This window comes from Perna viridis, chromosome 3 (assembly GCF_037379345.1).
Source record: "Perna viridis isolate PV_CMFRI_1.1 ecotype Kerala chromosome 3, ASM3737934v1, whole genome shotgun sequence".
NCBI lineage: Eukaryota > Metazoa > Mollusca > Bivalvia > Mytilida > Mytilidae > Perna > Perna viridis.
Genome location: NC_142447.1, coordinates 61,066,871 through 61,078,427, shown reverse-complemented (window position 1 = coordinate 61,078,427; position 11,557 = coordinate 61,066,871). Strand labels below are relative to the sequence as shown.

The following is an 11,557-nucleotide window of genomic DNA, read 5'->3' as shown; positions in this document are numbered from 1 at the left end:
CCCTTCCCACAGAGCAACTGGGTTGTGTGCCCCAGATGGTGGAATGGGGTACCCCTGGCGTGTTACATGCTGAGTTAGGCTATAATACGGAAAACCTGACCACAAACCATAATGGTGCACCGTGTTGTGAAATATGCCACGTTCCTCGCACGCGAAAGAACACCGCTGTTGGATTTGATAGGAGTAGGAACCTTTGCACTCCTCCACAGGAGACTAAATTGCTCGATTGAACCCATCCCTCCCTTTTTCTAGTGCAATTAAAATTTGTCGATCCTATTATCCTTGTGTCCCATCCCTTTTGTTCATTTGATTAACATCATTGTTTTATGTTCATCGCCTAAACATAGCTGAAATATTGCTGCTCGGGCGTTAAACACCAACAATCAATCAATCAATTAATCATATTTTTGTTGGGTATGCTTTTTTTTTTGCTTTATCTCATGCGATTCTTTAGGTGTTCACTACCTTTTTATGTCTGGTTTTACAAAGAATATCAAATTGAGATTGCTCCTTAATTCTTTCTTATTTCGATCAAATCACGGATTGGAGTAAAAGTTTTAAAAATTTGAAATTTGTTAATGTAAAATAGACCAGACATTTGTTAACTTGTAATATTGTCCACTAATTCCCTTTTCGTTACTTCTGTTCCTGAAGTATTTCTATTTGTTTTGAAATTGTATCTTCGAACTGTAATATAGATGTGGCCGTTGTCCTTATCAAGACCCTGCTTAACCCTCTTTCAACCAACATGCAGCAAATATATATTTTTTTCTTTTTTTTGTTTACTTTTGTGTTTCATATAAAATACTAATACTAGTTGTAATTGTATTGATGATACACCAAAATATATTTCTTACTTTCGGCGGCCGGGGTGTACTGCGCTTACTCTCGCCAGAAACGCCAATATTCATAAACTTACTAAGTGCATGTACACTAAAATTTCGTAGAAGTTTCTCGGTAATTCATTTAATATTGAATAATTTAGACTACTAAACTTAGTAATAACCTATTATGAATAAAAATTCCGGGTGGTAAAAGAATAGGCCTGCAGCAGCGCTAAGCTTGTCGTAAAATGCGACTAAATAGTGCTCAGAACCCTAGCCGGGGGCTAGGGCGCTCTGCCCACAGAGCAACTGGGATGTGTGCCCCAGGTGGTGGAATGGGGTACCCCTGGCATGTTACATGCTGGGGTTGTCAGGCTATAATACGGAAAACCTGACCGCAAACCATAGTGGTGCACCGTGTTGGGAAAGATGCCAGGTTTCTCGCACGTTAAAGAACCCTGCTGTGGTATTCGATAGGAGTAGGAACCTTTGCGCTCCGCCACAGGAGGCTAAATTGCCCGACCTTACCCATCCCCCCTTTTTCTAGTGGCAATCAAAATTTGTCGACCCTGTTGTCCTTGTGACCCATCCTTTTTTTATCATTTCATGTTCATGTTATCATCCATTTCATGTTCATTGTCTGAATATAGCTGAAATATTGCTGCTCGGACGTTAAACCCCAACAAACAACAAACAATGAGTAAAAATAATAAAATGCTTCATGGAGCACAGCTGGATACGCCCGCAGAGGTCGAACCATGAATAGATTGGGCAAACATGAACACGAATGTCAAGCTTGATATATACAGTTCTGAATTTTGATTGTGTTTGAAAAAAACATGGTTTTACATACTAATTGGGGAGCTAAATACTATACTTGTAAACAAATCTATGTAGACAGGTAATTGAAAATGATGCTGACAGATATACATGGATAGGTATACTGAATTTATCCACTATAATTTTAAACAAATCTATATAGATAGGTTAGTGAAGACCGATGCTAACAGATATTTATTGTTTGCTTTCCTAATTGGAAAGTTTATCTACTACACTTGTAAACAACTCTTTATATATAGGACAGTGAAGTGTGATGCTGAAAAATATACTTGTTTTTGTATACTGATGTGAGAGTTTATATACTATACTCACAAACAACTCTATCTACTGTAAAGGTATTAATTTATATATATATATATATATATATATAATTCTGAAAAATTCCCAACGATGTTAGAACTGTCAAATTTGCGATGCAAATTTTTTGTCGTTTCCTTCGCGGGACTCGAACTCGTACTGCTGTGACATCTATGGCAACATCGCCTGCACAAAGTCCAGCGCCCCAGACCACTCGGCCAGCTAGGCTATATAAAAATATAGCTTCCGCTGGCCGGGTCATTCCTCCTCGTAGGATTAATCTTGGGTTGTAACTTAGTACACGATGTATGGTGGTACGGGACAGTTCATTTAGATGTTAATATGTAGGATAGAGGATCAAATTAATGATGCATGTCACAACAAATCAATATTATTCAACGTCTCAGAATGTGACGACTCTATTTGCTACACTGCTCCATCGGATCATATTGATGCAGGGAAGATATATAAACGTATAGAAAGGTCTGAAAAATTCCCAATGATGTAAGAACTGTCAAATTTGCGATGCACATTTTTGGTCATTCTCTCCGCGGGACCCGAACTCGTACCGCTGTGACATCCGTGGCGCAACAAAGTGCACAAGGTCCAGCGCCCTAGACCACTCGGCCTGCTAGGCTATATCAAAATATAGCTTTCGCTGGCCGGGTCATTTCTCCTTGTAGGATTAATCTAGGGCTGTAACTTAGTACATGATGTATGGTAGTACGGAACAGTTCATTTTTATATGTTATTATGTATGATAGAGGATTAAATTAATGATGCATGTCACAACAAATCAATATTATACAAACGTCTCAGAATGTGACAACTCAGTCCCGTACTACCATACATCGTGTACTAATGAACAGTTTATATACCATACTTTATGTTGATAGGCTAGTAAAAACTGTTGCTAAGAGATATACATGGTTTGGTATATTGATGGAAACGTTTATGTACTATACTTGCAAACAAATGTGTATAGGTGAGTGAAGACCGATGCTGACAGATATACATCATTTGGCATAATGATTGGATAGTTTATGTACTATTATTGCAAAACACTGCATGCTTATAGATTGGTAAAACCCGTTACTGGCTGATATACATGGTTTGTTATACTGAGGTCATTTACTACACCTGTAAAGATATATTAGGGAGGAGCGGTGCTGATAGATATTTAAGATTCGGTTGACGGCTTTGATACTTTTATATACTTATTTGCTAAGGAGTAATTGAGGGAACCAAGGTTATAGCGGAAATCAAAAGAATGTAATCCAGGGACAAAGACCAGACATGAAAAACAGACATACACAACAAAGAACATAGAGTAACTAAAATCATACATACAAAGTAACAAAAGCAAATGAGCACCTCGAACTTCGCTAAAAACTGGAAGCATGGTCCAGGAGCACCGGTAGGGTAGGCGTCCTCTGCTTTTATAGAAAAACCCGCCGAGTGGCTCATAAAAAGTCAAGTCCAGGATAGATGGAAGAGGACAGGAAAACTATGACACGTTGAACAAATCACGAGTTCATAATGACAGCCATAATTTTTTTGTTTATTTATATTTTGTATATTTGTATATTTTTTATATTTATTGCTAACGAATCTCTGTATATAGGGTAGCGGAGATATGTGCTGACAGATATACAGAGCTTGGTATACTGACAGGAAAGTTTAAATCATATATTTGTAAACAAATCCAAATAGATAGTTTAGTGAAGTACGGTGTAGTCTGATATACACTGTTTTGGTATAATGATTGAAAAGTTTATATGCTATCCTGGCAATACATCCATGTATATAAGTCAGTGGAGACAAGTGTTGACCGACAAAAATGGATTAGTAAACTGATTTTAAATACTATACTTGTAATGAAATTGATATTTATATGTTGGTCTGAATGGTGCTGTCGGATATGCATGGTGAAATATAATGATTTCAGAGTTTCTTTACTATTCTTGTAAACACACCTAAGTAGATACTTTAATGAAGAGTGGTGTTTTCTGATTAACATTGTATTGGTAAACTGAATGGGAAATTTATATACTATATTTGCGAAGAACAACAGGTTTATAAGCTAGTAAAAACTATTGCTAACAGATATGCATGGTTTGGTATACTGATGGAAAACGTTATATACTATACTTGCAAAAAAACGCCATGCCTATCGACTGGTAATAACCGTTACTGCCTGATCTGTATGATTTGTTATACTGAGTTCATTTACTATACCTGTAAAAAAATAAACGTAGATAGGTTATTGAGGAGCGGTGCTGACATATATATAATGTTTGGTAAACTGCTTTGATAATTTTATATACTTATTTGCTGTCAAATCTATGTATATAGGGTAGTGGAGACCGTTGATGACAGACATACGTGGTTCGGTAAACTGATTTTATACACTTTACTTGTAAAGACATCAATGCAAATAGGTTAGGAGGCTGGGAGGATGCTGTCAGTATAATGCTTTGAGGGTTTGTATACTATATTTGCAAATAAATCTGAGTAGACAGTTTAATGAAGAACGCTATTGTTTAATGTACATTGCTTTGGTATACTTATTGAAAAATTTAAAGAAAGTTTTCTATACCTGTAATGATATAAAGGTAGATAGGTTAGGGAGGAGCTGTCCTGACAGATATGTAATGTTTGGTTTACTGCTTTGATAATTGTAGGTATTTTGCTATCGAATGTATGCATATAGGGTAGTAGACCGATGCTGACAGATATACAGGGTTTGGTATAACGACTGGACAGTTTAAAGACTATATTTGTAAACAAATCTAAGTATAAAGTTCAGGGAAGAACAGTATTGTCAAAAAACTGTTTCGGTACACTGATTGAAAAGTGTATATGCTATATTGGCAAAAAAAACTCCAGTGCGTGCTAACAGACATACATGGTTTGGTAAACTGATTTTATAAACTATACTTGTAAAGACATCAATATATATAGGTTGGTCTAGGGTGGTGCTGTCAGATATACTCGATTAATAGCCCTAGATTAATCCTACGAGGAGGAATGACCCGGCCATTTTTTAATATAGCCTAGCTGGCCGAGTGGTCTAGGGCACTGCACCCCAATCGATGTGAGGTTGCAAATTTGGGATGCAAATTTGGTCGCTCCCTCAGCGGGATTCGAACCCCTTCTCCTCTCCCACATATATGAAAATAGCTTTCGTTAACCGAGTGATACTTCCTCATGAGTAAATCTAGAGTGCGAACATTAGCACATGATGTAACTGAATAGAACAACCTCAGAAGGAATCGAGTAGGACAATAGAGTATCTGTAACAGTATACAAATACAGCCACACGAAGTATGTAATACATAAAAGAAGTCTAATGGGGTGAGGCAACTCTACCATCTTACTTGCTAGTACATTACAATGTAGATACAAAGCATGCCCGGCGAGGACCAACATAGTATGTTTATACATGGATGCATACATATATATAATCAAGTCTAAACTACATCCCAACTCTAGAATTGATGTGAGGTTGTAAATTTGCGATTCCAATTTGGTCTTACAATATATATATACATGTTATTGCTAATGTAATAGAGTTCATATCTGTTACCTTTTCGTTTCTTAAAATATCGCGCAAACAAAGTGTTACAAATTTGTAGGCATAATATCTTATTTAAAACATTTATTTCCGGAATAACTCGACAACGATTAAGATATTAGTTCTAAAATATTTATCGTACATGTTCTTCTTTCCTCACCAACATGATTTAAAACATGAAACTCGATAGGTTTTTTGCAATTTTCTCACTCCTCTGGACTACATGATGTCACGTCTTGTTTTAGTGGAATTCATTTTTTGTCGTTTTGTGTTTTTTTTGTTTTTTTTTTTTTTTTTGTTTTTTGTTTTTTTTGTTTTTTTTTTTGTTTGTTTGTTTTATTATTATTATTGTTTTATTGTTATTGATTAATATTTTGTATTTTGTTTAATTATATTTTTTTTCCTTTGTTACTTTCTTGATTTTCCAATTTTTTGTTCATCAATATTCCTACTTTTATACGTCGGTAATCTAACGTTTGTGTGTAAATTGTATACTTCAAATAACACGTTCACAGTATGTAATATCAAATTAAACTTAAAGTAGGGTAAAAAAACAAACTCGAAATGAAGGAATACAACGAACCAAGATAAATGTACAAAAACAAACGCGAATGTGCAACTCAAGTTTTTAGCTGAGTACAGGTTTCTCATTTACTATTGTTTTCTATGATCATTTAATTTGAGGTATTCCATATTCATTGTTGTGTGTATATTTTCTTTGTCTTGTCATTATCTTTTTCTACGGTCTTTTGTTTCGTTTATAGTTTGCATCCTGGTTCCCCTGATTCCCTCTCCAACTTGATGAAGATGTTTATTAATTATGTACTAATCATGTATCTAAAACGACTGTTTTGCTTTGGATACTTTAAAATGATCATCAAAAACCATAGAATCAGTTGTATGGGTATAACAATAGCAACAATAGTCATTCTGATGTTCATTTAAGCTTTGCCATACAATTTCTACATAATGGACTATTTTACCATATTTCCAATATCAAAATTACTATCATTTTTTTTATTATCGTTCATGTAGAAGTCATACTTCTGAACGGTACTTTTGGTACTCTTGGTTTTGTTAATAATCTTATATATTAAATGTTTTATCATATTTATAAATTTCCTACCACATAAGCTTACTTATCAATCATCAATAATATGTGAGGCTCACTTATTTATCATCTTATCATATAGGAATTTTGCTTTTCAACGGTAATATATTTCTAATCGTTAATTGTCTTATTTGTGACTTTTATTGGAAAATTTTCAAAATCTGCAATATTTCTTAATGTTAAGGTGTAGCTATATTTCAACAGATTTTTTAATCACCCAATAAAGTATCTACATGATAGATAATAATAAAATGATGAGAAAGAAAATAACTATGATATCAAAAAAAGGTAAAAATAGCCCAGGTTATATATGTTGTATTATAAAGCATATAGCGAAATCGGAATTCCTTTTATGATACCTATACAACTGATTCAAATATCACAATACTATGTTTTTTTGTTCATTTTAAAGTATCGGAAAGCCAAAAAAGTCCTAGTCGTTTTAAGGTACGTGATTAATATTTACTCTATAGACATATTAAGTAGGACAACCTGGTCATTTCTAAGTTCGGTGGGGGTTAATCAAGGGAAGCAGGATTGGAACGGTAATAAAGAAAGAAAACTATTCAGGGATAACGGCAAAACAAAAAAAATCAATAAAAAACAAGGAATTTGAAATAATTGTATTGCACGTACAAAGATATAATTTTAATGGAGAAACCAGGACTTTACTAAAACCAGACTTTCACATTGTTGTTGTTTTTTGGGGGGTTTTCTTTGTTTTTTGTTTTGTTTTGTTTTTTACATTTATCTCAGTTCACATATTTTGTGTTCATTTTTTCGAGATTACTTGAATTCTATTTGTAGTTAATTTAGATCTTACGTACTGGGAACACAATTTTTGAGCATACATTTTGCACACAAAAGTGTTAATACCGATGTGATCAAGAAGGAAACGTCCGGGAATAAAATAATCGAATTTGGAGTATAAAAATATATATCAAAAAATAAATCATTATTAAATAATAACAAACAAAAGCAAAAAAGAGAAACGAAGAGAATTATTGAATTAATTCCATTAACACGGGGCGTCGTTAAATGTACTCAAAAGAACAAACAACCTTCGCAAGAGGCCTTTCTTGTTTCCGTTATTAACCATATTCGGTGCATGCACGATAGATATCTCAGAAATAACATAGATACATGCAAATAATTAGTCAGAAATACGTCTTTATCTTAATAGTTGTCGAGTTATCCAGGAGATAAGTGTTCTAACTAAGATATAATGCTTACAAATACTTCTACACAGTAATATAATTATTATTATTATTATTTTGCTTATGTTTATGGCCTTATTCCTGTATTTTGAAATATTTTCTTGTATTTTTTCTATTTTTTCTTGACTTTTTATGAGCAACTCTGTGGGTGTTTCTAGAAAGCAGAGGACGCTTACCCTACCGGTGCACCTGGTTCATGCTCCCAGTTTTTAGTGGAGTCCGAGTTGCTCATTTACTTTTGTTACTTTGTATGTATGATTTTAGTTACTTTATGTTCTTTGTTGTGTATGTCTGTTTTCCATGTCTGGTCTTTGTCCCTGGATTACATTCTTTTGATTACCGCTATAACCTTGGTTCCCTTGATTACTCTTTCTCACCTTATTTCGCTTACTATTTATCCTGTATCATATATAAGTTTTGCTTATCAACGGTAAAAAATATTTTTATCGTTTAGTGTCATGTATATGGCTTTTATTGGAATATTTTGGTGATCTGCATTAGTTTTATATGGGAAGGTGAATAGTAGTTATCTTTCAATATATTATTTTAACACTCAGTATAGTACCGTGTTTTCCAGTAAAAAGAGTTATTAGATAGGTGAGGTTAACAACAAATAACCGAACACTATTCAGATCCATAATCAAGCCGAGTCCAAAATAAATCTGGCAAAGTAGATATTACACCACTGGAGCAGCTGGTACCACAATGGTCCTGACCTGGTACAGGCATTTCAAACGAAATGATGGATAAAGAGCGCCAAACCTCTCTCTTCCATTGCGGCGTGAATATTCCATTGATGATGAAATAGCATTTGCACGCTACTGTGTCATAATCGGTAAATCAGCGGTTATATCAGTACAAAGAACAATTTACACAAAAAAAAATCATTACTTATTATTTTAGAAGAAACTGAGTATTTCACAACCAAGGATTGATATCTAAATAGAATTTGGTAAGAGTATTTCCGCTGTAGGAAATATATTTTCAAAACAACCGATCTTCACTACATTTAATATCAGTTTTTAATGATATCATGCTTAGCCATTGCCGTTTACCTTGGCAGCTTTTTTTCAGTTCATCGGGTAAGCGTTTAAACGACATGCTTGATACTTTAATCACAATTTATTGAACTTTTGATAACCCGAGTGCGGTTGCATTTCCGCTGTAGAAAAAACATTTTTTTTAAAGTGATTTTACTGAAATTTAATCTCAATTATTAATACAAAGTTAAATTAATTCTAATGGCATTCATTTTTGTTAAGTACAGAATGTATCAATGCATCATACATAGCTTTATGAGAGTGTTGTTTAAACAAATGAATAATGTAATTTGTCTTTGTACATAATTGTCTCAATTATTTTGTGTATGAGTAATCAAGGGAACCAAGGTTATAGCGGTAATCAAAAGAATGCAATCCAGGGATAAAGTCCAGACCTGGAAAACAGACAAACACTACAAAGAACATAAAATAACTAAAATCATACATACAAAGTATCAAAAACAAATGAGCTACTCGGACTCCACTAAAACTGGGAACATGGACTAGGTGCACCGGTAGCGTAAGCGCCTTCTGCTTTTCTAGAAACACCCGCCGAGCTGCTCGTAAAAAGTCAAGTCCGGGGTAGGCGAGAGAGGAAAGGAAAACTATGACACGTTGAACAAATCAGTTTTTATGGCGTAGATGGATACATCGTAACGATCATGATGACGACCATTACACTTTTTTAGTGATGACTTCAATCTTGTAGCAACATAACCCTTTTCCAGAAGCCTATTCGTTAGAATTCTAGCGCGATACAAAAAATCTGCGTAGTTTCGGCAAGCTCTGGCATAACGTATGAGATGTGACATGAACACTTGTGGTAGAGTCTGGCACGGACAATAACTCCAAGACGTGTACACTGACTGCTACGTTTATTACAATAGTAGAAGCGAGGATCACAGAATATTCAACATGTTCCGAATATATACTATTCACTTATATAAGACATATCCTTAATTCAATGTACATCTGAACATAAATCTGAACATAAACATTCCATGTGGCCAGTTAACTATTCACTTATATAAGACATAACCTTAATTCAATGTATATCTGGACATAACTCTGGACATTAACATCCCATGTGTCCAGTTAACCTGCCTTGAGTATGATTTACTGACCCATTTATTATTTGTGTATAATTAATTATTTTGTATGTGCCTTTGCTTACACTATAATTGTTTAGCCTTAGGTATTTTTGCTATTGTATAGTTACTTGTTTTGAAAATACGTTCTTTTAATTCCCACTTTTTGGTTGTTCCATACCCCCAAGCATATATAATTCAATTTATAATTAACATTAATAATACTAATTCTTAAAGTCACCAACACATTCCTCCCTTTCTCAAAATAACAATTTAATCATTAATGGTAATGTCTAAGTACTGTTCTATCACACACTCCATACGCAGGTGGTGAAGGGAGGTTGCCAAAGATGAAAGGAAAGTTAACAATTCTGAATGGAAAGTCATCACGTTTGTCGTAAAGTGTGGTCAATAGTTTTCCTTTACCATCTAATTCTAAGTGTAGGTTACATGAGGCTGACTTCACAGTGTCTGTAGTATACTTTATCTCAAGTTATTTGGGGTAGATGCGATGTATCAAATCACCAAAATTAGGATTGTTTAAAGATAATATGTCATCTATATAGCGGAAACTGAGATTAAAGGATCTAGCTAAACGATGTTATTTCTTTCGGATCAGATCAGCTATAAAGGCAGTTTCATAAAAGTGAAGGAATAGGTCAGCAAGTAGAGGAGCACAAATTTGTCCCATCGGGATACCAACCGTTTGTTGAAAAACGCGTCCACCACACTGGACAAATATGTTGTCGATTAAAAATTCCAGCATTTTGTAAACATCTTCTTCTGTATATTTGGAAAATGATTTGGAATTATTTCTTACAAATTATGAGGAATCTTCACCAAGAACAATATATTTGTATATAGGTGTACCATCTTTTTTTGGAAACTGGGATTTTAACTGAGTATGTTGAATAGAAGTTTACAGTGTTGAAAGAGTAATAAAGGGAAACAAGGTTATAGCGGTAATCAACAGAATGTAATCCGGGGACAAAGACCAGACATGGAAAACAGACTTACACAACAAAGAACATAAAGTAAATAAAATCATACATGCAAAGTAACAAAAGCAAATGAGCAACTCGGACTCCACTAAAAACTGGGAGCATGGACCAGGTGCACCGGTAAGCGTCCTCTTCTTTTCTAGAAACACCCGCAGAGTTGCTCATAGAAAGTTATAGGTTTTAATGTTATGATATTCTGATAATAGTCTTGAACTGATTGTCTCCAAAAGATCTTTCGAATTTTTCAGGATCCACATTGAATTAATACCACTACGGGAGTGACAAGGTTTCTTATTAGGACTGCAGACCCTCTTTTACAACTGTGAGAATAGAAGTTAGAAGTTTTGAAAGAGGTTTGGCGGTACATTTTGCAGATCCAGCTATGAAACGTTGTTTGTATGGATTCTTGTGGAGTTTAAGAATCCAGTACACAGACGGTAAATCACAATCACCGTCCTTGGTAGAGACCAAAAGAGGATAGCACAGAATTATGGTTTTCTACAATCTCTTCTTTGGAGAGTGTGGTAGCAGTATAGGTCTTATCACTGCTATTATTTTCTAC

General features: G+C 34.5%; 1 long non-coding RNA gene across 2 annotated transcripts; it reads left to right on the top strand.

The window, feature by feature from the left end:
• The first annotated feature begins 2,264 nt into the window (after nucleotides 1-2,264).
• LOC148623212 (uncharacterized) lies at nucleotides 2,265-5,793 on the top strand. Of its 2 annotated transcripts, none has more exons than XR_015920804.1 (3): nucleotides 2,265-2,444; nucleotides 4,317-4,444; nucleotides 4,646-5,793. It is a non-coding gene; the product is annotated as an uncharacterized LOC148623212 (long non-coding RNA). The 2 variants fall into 2 exon arrangements; XR_015920803.1 differs by lacking the exon at nucleotides 2,265-2,444 and adding an exon at nucleotides 2,664-2,946.
• The last annotated feature ends 5,764 nt before the right edge of the window (nucleotides 5,794-11,557 follow it).